This window comes from Pelophylax lessonae, assembly GCF_965119305.1.
Source record: "Pelophylax lessonae genome assembly, chromosome: 10".
In the NCBI taxonomy this organism is placed as follows: Eukaryota; Metazoa; Chordata; class Amphibia; order Anura; family Ranidae; genus Pelophylax; species Pelophylax lessonae.
The window spans coordinates 56,664,305-56,684,435 of record NC_138777.1 but is presented as its reverse complement, the minus strand read 5'-3'; positions in this window follow the sequence as shown (position 1 = coordinate 56,684,435).

Genomic DNA, 20,131 nt, shown 5'->3' with positions numbered 1-20,131 from the left:
TTTCTTAAACATGATTGGATGATTAAAGTCAGCACACCTTTACCTCATTCGGTAAACACTCACCTTGTAAAATGAACATGCTCTATTCCTATAGTCAATCAACCCATATACTGGTAAATCAGTTGGTTGCTGGAAAACAATACTCCCCCTATGTGGCTAAGTGATCCCTCTAGGGGCTAATCTACCAAACTCTATACTCAAAATAGTTAGACATAAAGAATAACAATAATATATCAGAAATCACATTCATTGAAAATAGAGTTTTCCTATAAACCCTAAAAGATAAAATTTGGGTATTTTTCCTTTTTTAGTATAACTCAATTTTTACTATAAATCTATTTCATAATTCCAGACCTAAATCCTATCATATAAATTATTTTCTTTAATTTGAGCTATGTTTTTTCTGATATTTCTCCTTTTTTTTTTAATATACTGTTTTTTTTTTTTTTTTATGTAGGCCACACTCATCTACCTCAACTCCTTCAAAATTCAAGATTTTACACCCTGATATGTTATATGTGGGATATTTTTTATTTATTTATTTTTTTTAATTTCATTTCCTCCCATTAGCTGTAAAATATATAAATTCTGCAGTTTGTGTTCTTATCTATATAGTCAAAGAAAGTAATATGGTGCACCATATTTTACGATTTAGTACAAAAGAACTCACCTACACCATTAACACACTATACACACAAAGGTGTACATTGTATATTTGCTGGACACTCACCATCCCGTTAATTTTCCATACTCATTAAGCTCATCTGCCACCCACGCATGTCAAAAAATTGCAGTTGTTGCCTTTGGATTCACTTCTGGATTTAGTCTTCTGCTGCTGTTGCACTTGGTGTAAATTCCTCAGGATTAAATAGGACCTAGGCTAAGGAGGATGTATAGCGGCTACTAGTGCGGAAAATACTAGGCGCCTGGCAGCCATGTTGTATCAGTGGTCTCTGTACTCTATGGGAGGGATTTACTAAAACTGGAGCATGCAAAACCAGGTATTGCTCTGCACAGAAATCAACCAGCTTCCAGGTTTTATCGTCAAAGCTTAATTGAACAAGGGGAAGTTAGAAGCTTTCTAAGTGCTCCTGTTTTATTTCCCCTTCTAAATCACTGGCCTGCAACAAGCATGTACAATCGAAGCTCTGGCTTGTTTCTGACTTCACTTGCTGCATGCTTGTTGTGTTTCCGAAAGATATTGAAACCACAGGCAGCTGGGTAACTTGTAGATCAGCAAAGGAAGTCTTTGTATTCCTTTCAGTATAGTTTTCCTTTCAAATATTGCATTATATGGAAGATAGTGGAGTTGATTTACTCAAGAGTTATAGGCTGTTTACTTATCATACAGTTTAAGGTGAATGATAGTAAATAATGTAAACCTGTATGCACTTTGAGTAGCCAATCATATGCAAGGGTAATAAAAAAATTGTATTTTTTCTACTACGTGATTGGTTGATTAAGGTAAACACAGCTTCATCTTATTTACTAAGCTCAGTGGCCATTTACTTTGCTAACTGAACATTGATGCTTTTAGTAAATCAACCACCATTACCTAAATATCAAAAGGTAAATTGTTTTAATATATATATTTTTTTACATTCTTATCATCAATAATTTTATGTATGTGAATATATTTTCAGCAGTTAATCCCTTCGATGTACAGTATAGTGCTTAACATAGTTTAAGCAAGTCCTCTCTTTTCTTATAGAATGTAAGCTCTTGTGGGCTGTTGTTTTAAATTGCTTCTTAAATTATTTTGATACTTATATATTCCCTTTATACTTTTCTCAAGATGTAAAGAGCTGTGGAATATTTTGGTATTATTTAAATAAGGAATTAAAAAAACATATGCAAATAAACTATTAGTAATATTATTAATAACATCAACAACATTATTACCAATACTACTAATATATGATTAAAAATATCTTAAATCAATATAGCATAAAATATTATAATATGAAAGAATGCATGCAATGACCATGTCTTATTAAGAAAATCTTTTGCAATGCCTTGTCACTGTCCTTGGTGATATGAAATAAACACCTCTGTGTACAGAGACTGAATCCTTGTGTCTTGTTGTATTGAACAATCCACGTGTAATTGGGGTTGATCTGTCTGAAGAAACATACTGCCCATACTGCCCAAGTGTTTTGACTTTCAGCCTGTTTAGAAGCAAGTCATGTAGAGAAAGACTGTGGCTGTGTATTAAATGGAACGTATCAGATGACTGTGAAAGGTTATGAGGCTACATAATAGCATTACATGTACATACAGCGTTAACCGATAGGGCATGGCTTGTTGTATTCCTGTGTTTCTGTGGCTGGGGGTAGTGCACAGTGACAGGTGAGTAACTTCGATGGAATGTAGCATGAATAACAATTACTGTAAGTGTTCTTGAAACCAAACGCCAGAGGGGCAAAGGTTGGCTTGCCTCTGACAGTGAAGGGGTTAAGCACCTTCAGTTGACCTTCTTGGGAAATTTCTTAGGAAATCTCATGTTTGATTAACGTCCACAATGTTCAATAAGACTCCTGGCATATCTCCCCTAATTCTATGAATTCTATGATTTGTGTTATTCACATGTGGTTTCCTTGCGTGATTTTTAATAGATGGTGACCATATACAGTTAGGCAAAAGTGGTGCTTCCAATTCAAGCATCTCTTGGGATAACTGGGCAACTTTCAATCTGTGTAGGGCTTCCTTTGAAGATGATATTAAGAGTATTCTCTATGCTCGATGTAGTTCTAGGTATACTGTAAAGCAGGCATGTCCAACCTGCGGCCCGGGAGCCAAATGCGGCCCGGAACCCCAGGCAATGCGGCCCACTGCCCCCTGACAATTTTTTTTTTTTGCTGGGGAGGACGGAAGTTGGGTCGGGGCATGGCCACAGCGGCTTCCAACTAACGGTAGGCAGAGGCTGCCTCTGGGGGGGGGGGGGGGGACAAGCATGTGCAGTATTTCTGACTCCTACCACCATGACCACTTCAAATCACTGAAGTGGTCTTGGTGGTTAGAGTGTTCCTTTAATATCTCTCAGAAGTAGTAAACCTCTGTATACTGATTCCATTTCATTTGATCATCTTCTAGTTGTGTTAAATTAGTGTGGGGGGTATATATGTTATATGCGGCCCGAGGAAATTTCTCTACACTCAATGTGGCCCAGAGAAGCCAAAAGGTTGGACACCCATGCTGTAAAGAATGTTCAAACATCTTAGCAAAGCTGTGTTTTTGTAACCAGGTTTTCACCAGTTTTGGTGGGGCCAACCAGCATGGCAATGGAATCCAAAATGAACATATAAGTCACTACCAATTATTTTCTGTACAATATCTGCTCATCAAAGGCCAGTCTTGCATTTATTTTTACATGTTTTATCTCTGACTGCATATGAATCATTCAACGTTTTTTAATCAGGGCTTAGGAGCCTATGTAGTTATGGTGGCCATAGACACATTGATAACTACCTGAGAACAATGTCTGGGGAGATATTCACTTATCCTTGAACAAGTCATCTCAGTGTTGAGACCTGGATACTCAACAATTTGTGATGGTGGTGCACATGTGAGTCTTTGATCTTTTGCTCCACTCCATAACGGAAGGGAATAATTGGACTGGCATGGAGGAGAATTCTCAAATAAAGTGGATCATCACTTCTGCCTACCAGAGATTCTTGTATTTGCTCTCAGGAGTTTTGACATAGCCCAAATTGCAGAACTAGAAACATTGCCACAAGAAATTGGGTAATCTATGGTCATCTGTAGAGCTGTGACCTCCACCCATTTTCCGGCTACCGCATAAACTATTTTTCTGTTATGCCAAACGGCTCACACAGGAGCACCAGAAATAGCTACAGTAAACCCCCGCTCCATCGCGGTTCAGTTTTTGCGGTCCCGGTATATTGCGTTTTTTTTTTGTAATGTTATTTTACATGTACAGTGACAGTAAAAAAAAACATGCCTACAATGCATTTTAATAGGGTTTTTCTATTTCGCGGATTTTCACTTTTCGCGGCTGGGTCCGAAACTTAACCCCCGCAATGGAGGGGGGGTTTACTGTATTTCTAACATAGTAACAATAAGTGCCATGTTACCATAAAAATCCCAGGAATATAGAGGAAACGTCATTAAAGGTGTTACATTAAAAAAAAAAATACTAAAAAAAATAAAATAAAATCAGGTTGACTGAAGAGTCATCCTACCAGTTGGGTCACATTACTGGTGGGTTGACTGTATTAGCAAGTCTACAATATGGAAGGGGTCACACTAACAGACAGATCATACTAGCACTGGGGTGTCATGGTACTAGAAAAATAACATAACAAAAGAAGCCACTTTGCCAGATTGGCCATGTTGCTTGATAGGTCAGCTTATTAGTGATTGCTATACTACTAGAAGCATCAAGGGTCAAGTTATCCATGGTTCCACATTATGAGAGGGATCATATTACTAGAAGTATCATGCCACCTATTAAACCATGACAAGAGGGGTCACATTACCTAGGAGTATTGTTACTACAACTGAATTAATATTATCAGACTCACTTTACTACAGAGGTCATATTACCAAGAGGGTCCAATACACAGAGCAATGACTATACACAAAGGGTTATGTTGCCATGGGGGGGAATGGTGTCACATACCTAAAGTGTGGAGTTCATGTTGCTGGTATGTGCGTGGTGGTGGTGGGGGTGGGGGGCGGGTTGTTATCAGTTGGATTATGTTACCAGATGGGCCATGCTACCAGGTGGCACAGAACAATGCTACCAATTGGCTTAAATGACTAGAAGGTAATGTTCTTGGGGAGGCGCCATGGTGCATGGGTAGAGTGGTCATCTTACTACAGGGGTCATTTACCTGGGGGGTGGGGGGGGGTGATACTATTACCAGGAGGGTCAAGTTAGTAAAGTATTGTTATCACTGGAATCTTGTTTCCAGAGAGGTTACATTACCAGTATACCCACATTAGCAGGGAGCTCATACTAGAATGGAATCAAGCTATTCTTAAGGTTACTTGACAAGGAGTGTCATATAAAAGAGGAGTCAAATTATGATAGGTTCATAGTACTAGTGGGGTCATGATAAGAGAGACTAACAGTTGTACCCTCTTACCTCTAACTCAACTTTCTTATTTTTCGTTTCTCTAATAGCCTCCATTAAGCAAAAAAGGTAATAAAGTGGCACAACCATGTCTCAGAACCTCCTCTTTATTAATTCAAGAGTACCATGTATAAAAACATGTGAATTTTGGTCAATGACAGTGGTCACTACAGATCAGGAAGTTAAAGTGCCCTGCCAATGTCATTAAACTTCAGGCTGCCTGCAGCAGAATAATACAAAGAAGTGCTTGCACACACATTTACATGAAAACTCTAACATTGGAGGTGACCTAAATTTTAAGGTGCCATAAGATGCCATTTTCAACACTTTGTTATTATGTAATGGCTAGCCTAGCCCTTCCTTCTCCTATATGTTACTAACAGCTTATTATTATATTGGGTTGGATGTAATAATACATTTTTATAGAAAATAATTTTAGGCAGATATATTCCATCTTCTTTAAAAAAACATGAAAAAGTTGCTTAGAGAAGATATATGTGTATATATATATATATATATATATATATATATCTATATCTACATATCTATATCTATATATATATAAATATATAGATATATAGATATAGAGAAATATGTATGTATATATATATATATATATATATATATATATAGAGAGAGATATTTTTATATATATATATATATATATATATATATTTATATATATATATATATATATATATATATATATATATATATATATATATATATGTATATGTATATATATATATATATATATATATATAATATCCAATCATTATTGTGCATTATTGTGTGTATATTTCAGTTTCTTTAAAAACATGAAAAAGTTGCTTAGAGAAGATATATGTATATATACATATATATATATATATATAGATATATATATATAGAGAGAGAAATATATATATATATGTATATATATATATATATATATATATATATATATATATATATGTATATATATCAATATAATATCCAATCATCATTGTGCAGTCACCTGTCAAGACCCGTGAGTGCTGCTCTCTTTTTTGGTAAATATATATTTATATATATATATATATATATATATATATATACAGAGGGGCCCAAAAAGGTATACACACCTTAACATAAAAAATATATGCATAAATATTTGACATAAAAATTTTATTACTAGATTTATATAAACATCAAAGGGTAGCTGTAAGTCATTTTTGAATTATCCAACCACATTAGGTGCTCAAATTGGTCACCATTAGCATCCAGACACTTTTGATTTTGGCGAATTACTGCATGAACAATATTGACTAGAGTGTCCACAGGAATTGCTCTGCATGATGTTTCAGTTTATTCCTGCAGTGCAGTCAGTGTATGCGATTTTCTACGGTACACCACTTACTTCAGTGTTCCCCACCAATGGAAATCGAGGGGTATTATGTCCGGGGAACATGACGGGAATTCAACAGCACCTCTACATCCTATCCAATGTCCTGGCAGGATGTCATCAAGATAGACTCTTACGTCTCGGTGGTAGTGTGGTTGTGTGCCATCTTGCTGGAAGTAAAATTGCTCATCTCCATAAACTGAACGAGTGGCCGGTAACATGATGACATCAACAATGGTGCGACTACTGACATCTTTAGGGGAAACATAATACTACACACTGCTACCATAAATCAATTTGAGTTTTAAAAAGGGCATCGATAACAACTGTTGAAGTGTGTGTATCTTTTTTTGGGCCCCTCTGTATATTATATATTTGATGATATTTACAGTTACTGTGTACACTATAAAAGGCCGTCGAGGCACCCATCAATTGGCACTCTTAAAATGTCTGATATATGGGAGTCTACGAAATCGGAATGATGTACTGTGTATTGTATACAGTCATCATAACACTATTTCCATGGCACTGCTCTTAACCCAGAAGTTTATTGTGGCACTAAGCAACCAGCTGTGTTAACTTACCAAACACAGGTTTTGAACATAAATGGGTGTAAGACGATAAGGTCAAAGAGTCCAAGGAAAATTTCAATAATTCACAATTTGACCATCAAAACTATCCAATATGTTTCGGGGGCTACAACACTCCCCCTTCATCAGCGATTGGAAGATGATATATACACTTAAATGAACTTAAAATAAGTAATTTTTTTGACCAAATGGTGCTACTTGCAACCTTAAAGGAGCACCTTTTACCAGACTGAAAACAGATCTATTCTATAATATAGAGTTCATTCAAGTGTATATATCATTTTCTAAGTTCTGATAAAAGTGGAATGTTGTGTGGGCCTCAGCATTTTTTATGCTCAAATTGTGAATTACTAAACTTTTCCTTGGACTCTTTCACCTTATGGTCTGGTGCCCATTTGGTTTGTTTACATTTGGATCCATTCTCTGGCACCCTTTCGAGAAAGTCCTGTTATTGTTGGGAGCTGCCTTACTTAGACTTTCTACATTGCTTGAATAAGCATAGGAATCCCAGCCCCTGTCAAATATTTTTCTTCTGAAAGGAATAAAGCTCATCACAGATGTTACAACCTGACTACACAATCTCCTACCAATAACAATTTTGTGCAAGTTATTGGTAGGTCGATACAAATGGAATAGGTTGTTTAGCTAGGTACTCACATTATTAAGATAATACATTTAAAGGAGAATATATAAAGATTGGATAGTCAGATTGTAAGTGATATTAACAGATTTACTTTACTAAAGTGGTCATATTACCAATTTACCATGAGGGTTCAATTCACAGTAGAATCAAATTACACAAAGGGTAATGTTGCCATGGGGGTAATGGTGTCACATACCTTTATTTCATACTTTGATTTCAGTATGACCTACATATTGCCAATCGTCATTTACAATATAATAACAATGCATAAAGTCTCTATGGAGGTCTCTAGGCTTTTACTCAAAGTGTAAGCTTGTTTACAGCACCAAGACCCTGGGTTCTCTTCCCACTGGTGGACTTTTACATGTTATTTCCATTTTCTTGTGTATTTCCTACAGTGGCTACAGTTTCTTTCCAAAAAACAGAACTAGATCATCCCCAAGCCCACGAGCTTAGGGCCTGGTGGTAGTAGATTTGGTCAACTAAAATCTTCACACTCCTGCAGCAGTGGAGGCTTGTCAATAGGGGGTGCAGGGACGTCGCCCCCCCCATCCGAACATCAGCATTTAAAAAAAAATGGCATCATGTTTTTTTATGTGGCTCTGATTGGGGTCCTTAAGAGTGTCCTCGGGGCGCAGAGCAATGTGCCCCAAACACTTCCACTGTACCATTGCTGTCCTGTGATTGGTCCATAGGACGTCTGACGTCATAGGGCGATGCTTGGGTGTCACTCGGTAGAGCCATTCCACTCACTGTCTCTGCTGAGGATGGACCGTAGAGGACAGCGCTACAACAAGCAAGCAAGCAAGCCAGCCAGCCAGGAGGAGGAGGAGGACAGCTTTCCCGGGCCGGACTCAAGTTCATTACTCTGCAAAAACAAAAGGTGAGTGCCTCCTGGACCGCATTGATGGGGGCACTGGTCACTGGTCACTCTGCATTCATGGGGGGCTTTGGGGGCACTGCTCACTGCACACTGGTCACTCTGCATTGATGGGGGCACACTGGTCACTGGTCACTCTGCATTGATGGGAGCACACTACTCACTAGTCACTCTGCATTGATGTGGGGCACACTGGTCACTGGTCACTCTGCATTGATGGGGGCACACTGGTCACTCTGCATTTATGGGGGCACACTGGTCACTGGTCACTCTGCATTCATGGGGACACACTGGTCACTGGTCACTCTGCATTGATGGGGGCACACTGCTCACTGGTCACTCTGCATTAATGGGGGCACACTGGTCACTCTGCAATAATGGGGGCACACTGGTCACTCTGTGTTGATGGGGGCATACTGGTCGCTCTGTATTAATGGGGCCACACTGGTCACTGGTCACTCTGCATTAATGGGGCACACTGGTCACTCTGCATTGATGGGGGAACACTGCTCACTGGTCACTCTGCATTAATGGGAGCACACCGGTCACTCTGCATTGATGGGGGCACACTGGTCAATGGTCACTGTGCATTAATGGGGGCACTGGTCTCTCTGCATTGATGGGGGAACTGGTCACTCTGCATTGATGGGGGCACTGGTCACTGGTCACTCTGCATTGATGGGGGCACACTGGTCACTGGTCACTCTACATTAATGGGGCACAATGGTCACTCTGCATTAATGGGGGCACACTGGTCACTCTGTATTGATGGGGGCACGCTGATTACTGGTCACTCTGTATTAATGGGGCCTCACTGGTCACTCTGCATTAATGGGGGCACACTGGTCACTCTGCATTGATGGGGGCACACTGCTCACTGGTCACTCTTCATTAATGGGGGCACACCGATCACTCTGCATTGATGGGGGCACACTGGTCACTCTGCATTAAAGGGGGCACTACTCACTGGTCACTCTGCATTCATGGGGGCACACTGTACCTTGATTACTGAAGGTCCCTTTCACACTGGTGTGACCTCAAAGTCACGCAAATTTTTACTGCGTTTTTTGTCACAAAGCAATGCCTATTACATTTTACTGTTTGCGCCCCCCCCCCCCCCAAAATTTTGAGTACCAGCCGCCACTGTCCTGTAGTAAACTGGGGGATTGTGTAATTGGTTAAAGTTGTGCTCCTACCTGTCATTTCACAAGGGTATATGTACTTGTGCTGTCTGATTGGGACAAAGCAAATGGGGCTCTGTGCCTATTGTAATCTTATCAATGTCCATAGAAGGGATAGGGGAATGAAAGCTGTGTTCTTGACCAGGGCCCAATTGTGACTTAATGTGTTACTAAAACCAGGACCTGCATTTGCTATATCTGGTCTCTTACGGTACACAAAACATGGAAATGCAATTATTTTAGCAAAAATAAACTGCTAAATACCTTTTCTCATCAGCAGTATAAAGTCTGTGACTTCTATTAGTGTCTGGTTAAAGCCTGTAGGAGGAGTTTTCATTCTCTTCTGACTGTCCTATGAGGCTGAATGACCCCTGACCCTTTGACCGGACAGTGCGTATTGGCCCTGTGCTGATCACATGCATCCTCCCACAAAAAACAAAAAAACCTCTCTAGCAATACACACACTGAGCATGTGCAGAGTTCCTCCAAGGCTTTGTACTAACAGCAGATGGATTGGGGACTGTGGAAGAAGGGGAGGATCAGAGAAGACAGTATCAAACAGCCATTTTACACAATGTGCAGGATTAATCCCTTAGATTGCACAGTGAGTATAACAAGCATGCTTTACTGCATATAAAGACTGATTTTACTGTTGTGGGTTTAGTTACACTTTTATCTGTCTTTGTCGAAGACATACTAGTAGATTCATTATTTTCCAGTCTAGAATGTTTGTATGACTCTGTGAGCTTCTTTGGGCCAGGGAATTATATTACTAGTTCTGTATAAATTAAATCATAAAAATATGTCATCTCTATATAAAAGAGAAAATTAAAAATGAGCGTAAGAATCATTTTGGTGGATCACTTATGGGAAAACCCCTTTAGTAAATGACCCTCTTTCTCTTTTCCCCCCTTTTCTCCTTCTCTTTTTTCTATTTCCACTCTTTCATGGCTTAGCTGAGAAAGGCGCTGCCAATATTCTATTACAATCGATTAGTACTGCTTGTGTAATTTTAAACATAACTTTTCTTTGTAATTAACTGCTGCAAGGGATTAGTATCTCTGCACAGGAAAAGGAATCAACTTATACTGAATGAGTTGAACATTACTTCTCATTCCCTTGTGGCTGAATATATTAACATTATAATCTCCGACACTATTTTTTATTTTTTTATTTTTTTTTATGTTACACTATTGTTAGTAAATCAACTCCTCGGGTCCACAGAGACTCTGACCCTTGGCAATTCAGTGAAAGTGTAATTATCTCTCCGACTCTTGGACAGATTTAAGAGATTACATTTCAACTAAATCTATATCAATGCTAATTTTCTGTTTTGTAGGCTCCAGGTGTTCGGAAATAAGGCTTCGGCTCTTCCTGCCCAGCCGAACTGGGTATGCGGAGTAAAAAAGAGGAGCCTTGCTGAGCACAGAGCAACTCCACATTAAATTATACCTTTTTTTTGTTACAAAACCTGGTGCTTATACTGCAAAGTTAAACAAAACAGCTATGGTAAATTAGCATTAAATAAAGGCCAGTTTAATGCTCCGTTACAGGCAACTGGGGCATACACGATGGCTAATTGGCTATCACAATTAAAAAGAATAGAGCAAATGATTAATTCTAAGGAGTGTTGTGGAGAACAAAAAAGAGGAGGTGTCACAAGTTTAATATCAGGGACTGTGAGAACCGTCAGGTTGATGCTTTGTGCATGAAAATGTCCCAGACCTTTGATGTGATGTTTGCTGTTTGTCAACAGCCTTCTCACCAGTGAGCAATGGCAGATGACTTTATGGGGCAGAGGCCATCAAGGGTTTTAGAGACCAAATTCAAAGCCAAAAACATAATATTTAGACCTTTGGATCTGACTGGTGCTGAATCGTGGATTACGTGGTATCATACATCCATGTAGACAAATGTGCACAAAACTTGAACTGCTAAATGTCCAGATTCTGTGGGGGATAAATGGAAAGTCATAGGATGATCACATATGTAGACAGATATGGACTTTGTGCATTTGGATATTCTAAAATGCACAAAGAATATTCAAAATAATTAAGTTTGGTGATTGCTTGAATGCAAAAGTGTCGATAGGGATTTTTTTGGGACTTTAAAGGTGCATAGGTAATAGAACCAATTGATGGAGAAAAACTCAATTTTATATAAAATCCATAAAGTTTTTTATTTGGAAAAACACAACCAACATTTAAAAACACATAAAAATACAGAAAGGCACTTGTGGTGTTATCGGCTCTACATGTTTCGCCATGATAACGTAGCTTCCTATATACTTCCTATACAAAACCCTTAAAACAAGTGGTATTCTGTATGTATAATGACAAAAAATCATGTAAGAATTTAATACTGAATTACATTTATACAAGAATCCAAAAAAATCTGTCACAACATTATTGAATAAATTTCAACGTATACATAAATGGAGGAAAGCATACCTCAAGAAAGTTCAAATGTTGTGCTATCTGTTGGTGGCACGCTGCAGATGAAAAAAGTCCCACAAGATAACCAACGGGAGAGAGCCAGTTCAAAGCATATGGTGGATCATAAAAGGAGGATAACACCAGGTAAGAAAAAAAAAAAAAACACCTATAGGTGGACAAAGCAACACATAGAAATAATTTTTTCAAACTTGATTTAAATGGACTTTAATTTTCAATATTTTGAGCAAAAAAATTATATGGTGATTGCTTGATTCCCAAACTACATGTTAGATCTTAAGGTATATCTAAAAAAAATTTGACAAAGGAGAAAAAAATGGGCAGAAATGAATTTCTTACTATGCCTACCTTTAAATCATGTCATGACAACAATCATATATAGATAAAATGAGGAGATAGCATATCTACATCTTTTACCATTTCCATTGGATACTGTATTTAAACAATACCACTGAGCCTGGGAATTATCTGTGCCGTACACACAGGGCATTTCTCAAAAGATTAGTGCCTAATCTGCCTTAAAACTATACAGCATATGTGGATCTATAAAGTGAGCATTTGTGGTCACTTCAAAGACCCTATCAAGGGAAGTAGAAAGTTTAATTTCCATTGACCCAGCCAATGAATTGAAAAGTGGAATAAAAACCCAAGGATGGTAGGTTGACTTCAGTTACCAGAATTCAAGACCAACAGTGGCAACAGAGAAGATAATGTAGGATACCAACTGAATGATGTTTGGAAAGCAACTCAATAAATAAGATTGTGGTGGATTTGTCAACTCATTGGATTACACTGGATGTAGACAATGGCGGTCACAACCCTGTATCCTTTTTTCTTCATTGCATTGAAGAACAACAAGAAGTTGGTGATGTTTACATAGATTCGAGAAGCAATCCACTGGACCAGAATATTATTGTAGATCATCAGATCAAGCTCCTTTTTGAATTATAAAAATTCGTTTTAGTTCTCACTTGCATTTAAATGGTGTTGACATGTTACTTGGAACATTAGAATGTCCCCACAAATGGACTACAATTGTCGGCAGAAGCTAGATATCCTACCAGAATGTCTATGGACTGTGGCAGCAAACCTTGGTAACCATAGAAAACCTATACAAGCTCTAAGTCTCGTGTTTTTTGTGGAGATTCTAGAGAGATCTTTTTTCTGTGTAAAAAAGAAACAAAACACAACAAAAACCCAGAGTGAAAAAAATTGAGTGAACTACAATAGACCTGATATTTTAAAGGATTGAAGAATTGATGATGTGAAAACAAGCAAATGGCATGCTCACAGAATTTACCGAACATATGTATGTATGGTTTGCTATAGAATTTATGTTCCAGCATCTATGGCCTGCCTAAAATAAAAGGTGAATTTCTCAAATATTTTTGGGTCTCTCTAACCACTGTTTTCATTTTTTATGACGGCCTGAAGGAGGAGCACATGCTCCGCAACGCGTCAGCGTTTGTCCCAAGCTCTGGAACCAGAAAGTGACGTCACGGCCCCTCTAAGCGATAGCTACTGCAGCCCACGGACCAGGACAGTCCCCTGTCTCCCAGAGGAGACTGCCACTCCTCTGCACCAGCTCCGCCAGGACCCAGAGGGACCCCCTGGATGACAGATGCCCAGGACCTCCTCCAGATATTTGATGCCTGTACTCAATTTACTCTTGTGAGTAATATGGTTTTTATCCCTCATTAAAGGTTTTTTATTACTACACTCAAATCGGCGCTTGGGTTTCTCTCTCCCCTTCATTTTTTATGTGTTTACCATACATAAAAGTAAGACAGCATCAATTGCACACAGCTATCCTTAAATGAACCTTAATTTGTAGAAAGCCTTAGCGAACTGTAGGCGGTTGGGTATTGTACTGCACATGTATATATTTTTGAGCACATACGCATTAGTTCAAGCACTAGCCCACGTACAATATGTCATATGCTTATTCTTGAAATAGAGATTCCAATAATAAATACCATTACATGCATCATTAACTTGTGCATTTGAATACTTTGCTAGCCAGTCACGATTCCTTTTTTTTTTTCTTTTTTAAAGTGTATCTAAATCCAGAACAAAACATGTAAATGATGTCAGTTTGCTAGTCCTTAGATATAGAAGTTGGGTCAGTTTACTTTTTGAGGCTTTTTCCTTCAGCGGGTGATCCTGAAAGTCAAACATGACCTCTCATAGGGTGACAATTCTCACTCACTGCATGTTATATATAAAGGAGCCCCATTGTGACTCTAGGTTGCGTACCCCCTAATAAGGTCCATTGCTTTCTGGATGGAATTGGCTGTGGCCTGGAGTTGTCCTTTAAGGATGATCACTGTACCAGATTATACTGCGATCTTATCCACACCAATGTTGTCTATGTGCATCATGAGAGCATAATGCAATCCCAGTATGCAAAAGGAGAGGGGGGACACACAAAGTTACTCAAGCAGCAGGAAGGACAAACCGACTGGAAAATGGAGCCACAGAGCAGGAAGAAAATACTTTTTTCCCTTTGACAACCTGTGTCCTATAGAAACTATCTTGAAGATAATTGGAATGATTATAATTCATTTCTGCCTCACTTTGAATAAGATCAGCTCCGATAAGACAACATTGAGAATGAGACCAAAATAATTTTATTTCACCGCTGATTGTATGCCTGTGTTCCTGGAAATTCTGTGCTAATACATAATTCTGTACCGTGCTGAATAATTCATTTCTTGGATTGTTCCCCAGTAATGGTCTCGGCGACTTCAAGGTGTAGATGTAAATGAGATTTGGCTGTTCCAGATCAGTATAGATTATACTGAGTAAACATCTCATTCCTGACTTAATGGGGTCTCTACATCCTCGTTCTAGCAGCTGTATGGCTGATTGAAATATGATTAGCCAATGGGTTAGCCTCCCCCCAACACACACTCTACATATTGTGCGCTATCCGTGAATACATTAAAAGATAGTCATCTGGATAAATTAGGTCCCAACAAGTGGATTATATGATAACGTGTCACTACGGAGTTCAATTCAGTCCTATGTTCTGATTAAAGCAACATATGGGAAATGCAAGAAATATTTACAAATTATTCTTATTTTAATCATGAATATGGACGAATTAATAATGGTTACTAATATAAAAAAAATTAGACTATTGATTCAGGGTGTTATCTGATTTCTTTGTGGATCATAAAGGATGTCTTTTCCCTGATAGAGCAAATTGTGCTATGCTTAACAAGGAATCTCATCTGGATCAGCTGCAGGTTTAGGTTTTTTTTTTTTTTTTTAAAGCTGAAACGTGATTGAAAAGTGTATTTTTTAATCTGACTTACTAGGCAATTATAATAGTACACTGCCGAGAATACTGAATGACTCACATCAGTCTCTGCCCCTGAAAAAGTATAGTCCCTATAGACACAGCCTTATAGACACACAGGGGTAGATTTACTAAAACTAGGGAGTGGAAAATCTGGTGCAGCTCTGCATAGAAACCAATCTGCTTCCATGTTTTGTTTTGTCAAAGCTTAATTAAACAAGGTGAAGTTAGAAGCTGATTGGCTACCATGCACAGCTGTACCAGATTTAACATTTTCCATTTTTAGTTAATCATCCCCACAAGGACCAGTTTGGTTAGTAGGTTCGTAGACATTCTGACAATGGGAGGAGACCAGAGCATTATGGGAGGTTTAGGGAAGGAAAACACATGTGGAGAGAGTGTACCATCTCCCTAAGAGGGTTCAATGTAGAACTTCAAGGTGGGCCTGCTAAGCACAAATCCGCTATGCTGCCTACAGCATATATAAAATATACACAGGTATATAGCTTTCTTTATTTCTTTCATTCACCACACCATCCACCACCATTCAACCATTCATCGAGCCACTCACTTAGTCCATTCATCCTTCTATCCATACATTCCATCTATTCACCAATCCATTAATCTACTTTTCCAACTGTCTATTCAGTTTTCCATTTACGCAATCACTCAACTCTTCATCTATCCGTTTGCATCCTTTTATTCATCCATCTCTCCATCTATCCACCCAGTTACAAAAATATCCACCTCCAGTACCTCTATTCATTCATCCATTTATCCACCTTTCCATACATGCCATAACTGCCCACGTCTCCATCTATCCACTTACATCTATGTATTCATCCATTTACACGTCCATCTCTCCACCCATCAATCCATTTAAAGACCCATACACCTCCACTCCATTAATTTACCCATTCATCCATCGATCCATCTATTTTCACATTCACCCATTCACCTATACAAATATCTTTCTGCCTTTCCATACACATAGCTATACAAACATTCATCGACTGTACATACACCCATCCATCCTTTTAATATCTTAAACTATCAATGTATTCGTGTGTCTATCCCCCTGTCTATCCATTTATATAACCATCTGTCTGTCCATCCGTACATGTATATCCATCTGTTCAATCATAGCATCTCTTATGTGTTGCATTTGTATACTGTACGCCAGGCACACTCTCTATACAGATGTTCCCTATATGCAGACACCTGGTTTAATTTCATATTTCTCCATACTCAGTCTTGAATGAATGTTTCCCAGTCTTGTCCTTTTTTCTGTATGTGTGTGGGACACCCACATTGGAGACACTGTGCAGCTCCCGCCCTCATCCCAGGAGAGGTCACAGCCTTCCCTGCAGTGTGAAGGAATCATAGCAAATGTGTGTTATTCTACATAGTCAGGTTGGTGTCCCTTGGTGTAGGACATCCACGTTAGGGACGCTGCATCTCCCACTTTCATTCCAGGAGTTGTCAGAGGCTTTCCCTGCAGTTAGAGTGAGTCTCAGAAGATTTGTATTATTCTACACGGTCACGGTATTGATGTGAGACACCCACACTGGGAACACTGCGCAGCTTCTATCCCCATCCAAGAGGTCAGCAAGGCTTTTCCTGCATTGGGACTGAGTCAAAGAAGGTGTATGTTATTCTACATGGTCGGACTGGGGCCTGTACAGCCACAGCGTAGAGAGGCAGGCCATCTGCTAATTGTCCTTCCTCAGATCTTCCTTAATTATGCTTTTAATTAAAGATGGTTCAAGGCATCGGACCACATGAAGGGTAGTAATTACAAATTACATTACAAACCCAACAGATGTAGCTCTATCTGCTGGGAAAAGAGCTGGAGCAGAATATAGGGGACTGCACTCCTCCAGCTTGGGAAGGGCTGCACATTTCTCATTTACTTTCTTGTAAGGCGGCCCAGCCAGGATGGAAGTTGTGTGTCACCACTGTTTTCATATTTCTGACAACTATTGATTCCGAGGCAGCTGCACGCCATTGTCACTAGAGAGGAGCCAGTCACAAGGCATTAGCCTGATGGCATAACTGCAATATCCGAGAGCAGGGGGGAGGCGGGCAGCACCACGTGACCAGGGGATTACACATTCATAACCATATAGGATATAATCACAGACTCCTAATAACACCATGGGAAAGAAGGCACATGGGTGTAGGAAGGGGGAAAGGATGTCACATGGAGCAGGAATGTGTCTATATATATATATATATATATATATATATATATATATATATATATATATACATATAATCTATTTATCTGTGTTATATAGCTATCATCAAAAAAGCACACGTTTGCTTTATGCGTTATTGCACATCATAGATATAATTTACTAATGTTTATGTCCCGTCCGTGGTGAAAATCTTAAATATTACAATCATCTATCTATCTATCTATCTATCTATCTATCTATCTATCTATCTATCTATCTATCTATCTATCTATCTATCTATCTATCTATCTATCTATCTATCTATCCATAAAATAATCCTTTTTTTCTATCGTCTGTCTATCTAAAAAATAATCATTTTCTCTATCGTCTGTCTATCGATCTATAAAATAATTATTTTCTCTATCGTCTGTCTGTCTATCTATAAAATAATCCTTTTCTCTATCGTCTGTCTGTCTATCTATTCATTCATCCATATTATCTATTTATATCTAAGGAGTTGGAGTTATTTACCCTACAACTGTTTAATAGAAGATAGATAGATAGATAGATAGATAGATAGATAGATAGATAGATAGATAGATAGATAGATAGATAGATAGATAGATAGATAGATAGATAGATAGATAGAAAGAGAAATGATAGATTGGCAGACAGAGAGAAGGAAATATATTGCTAGAGATAGATAAATAAATAAATAGATCAATAGATAGATAGATAAATAAATAAACAGATAGATCGATCCTCCCTTTCTCTCTCTCTCTCTCTATGCAACCATTCTTAGAGCTCAGAAGATCAGAGATGATTTATTTTGACATGTAAATGGCAATAGTAATCTTTAGAATATAAATGTACAGTTTACTAACAAGAAATAATAAAGACAGAGGAAAAAAGGTGTGTATTAACAAATTGTAAGCAGCTCAACTTCTATTGTGAAATACCTTCATTAAGCTTAATATTGTATTTCCTTACTAACACACATATCTGCTGATTTATTAAAGAATTGGTAAGGATGAGACAAAGAATATGATTGCTGAGTGTTATGTTGGTGTTCATATCTCTGTATAGGAGGAGGGTAGAGGAGGACAGATGGCACAGTCCGATCTTCTGCCACAACCTCCATCCCTGGGGCCCTGCATAGGACTGCTCCATCCCTGGAGCCCTGCATAGGACCCCTCCATCCCCGGAGCCCTGCATAGGACCCCTCCATCCCCAGAGCCCTGCATAGGACCCCTCCATCCCCAGAGCCCTGCATAGGACTGCTCCATCCCCGGAGCCCTGCATAGGACCCCTCAATCCTCGGAGCCCTGCATAGGACCTCTCCATCCCCAGAGCCCTACATAGGACTGCTCCATTCCTGGAGCCCTGCATAGGACCCCTCCATCACTGGAGCCCTGCATAGGACCCTCTCCATCACCGGAGCCCTGCATAGGACTGCTCCATCCCTGGAGCCCTGCATAGGACCCCTCCATCTCCGGAGCCCTGCATTGGACCCCTCCATCCCCAGAGCCCTGCATAGGACTGCTCCATCCCCGGAGCCCTGCATAGGACTGCTCCATCCCCGGAGCCCTGCATAGGACCCCTCCATCTCCAGAGCCCTGCATAGTACTGCTCCATCCCTGGAGCCCTGCATAGGACCGCTCCATCCCCGAAGCCCTGCATAGGACTGCTCCATCCCTGGAGCCCTGCATAGGACCCCTCCATCCCCAGAGCCCTGCATAGGACTGCTCAATCCCCGGAGCCCTGCATAGGACCCCTCCATCCCCAGGGCCCTGCATAGGACCCCTTCATCCCTGGACCCCTGCAATGGACTGCTCCTACCCTGGAGCCCTGCATAGGATCCCTCCATCCCCAGAGCCCTGCATAGGACCCCTCTATCCCCGGAGCCCTGCATAGGACCCCTGCATCCCCAGAGCCCTGCATAGGACTGCTCCATCCCAAAAGCCCTGTACTCTGCTCCTAGCTACATACCCATCATCACCCTCTACACCACACTACCAATACCACATAAACATCATCACCTAGATACTACTCTCCGATCATCACCAATACTACACTCCCATCATCACCAATACTACACTCCCATCATCACCAATATACTACTCTCCGATCATTACCAATACTACACTCCCATTATCACCAATACTACACTCCCATCATCCCCAATACTACACTCCCATCATCACCAATATACTACTCTCCGATCATCACCAATATTACACTCCCATCATCACTAATACTACACTCCCATCATCACCAATACTACTATCCCATCATCCCCCCTACTACACTCGGATCATTACCAATACTACTCTCCGATCATCACCACTACTACACTCAGATCATTACCAATACACCTCTATACTTTACAAGGGCAAACAATGTTTAAAATGAACATAATCATTTCATGAATGCAAAAC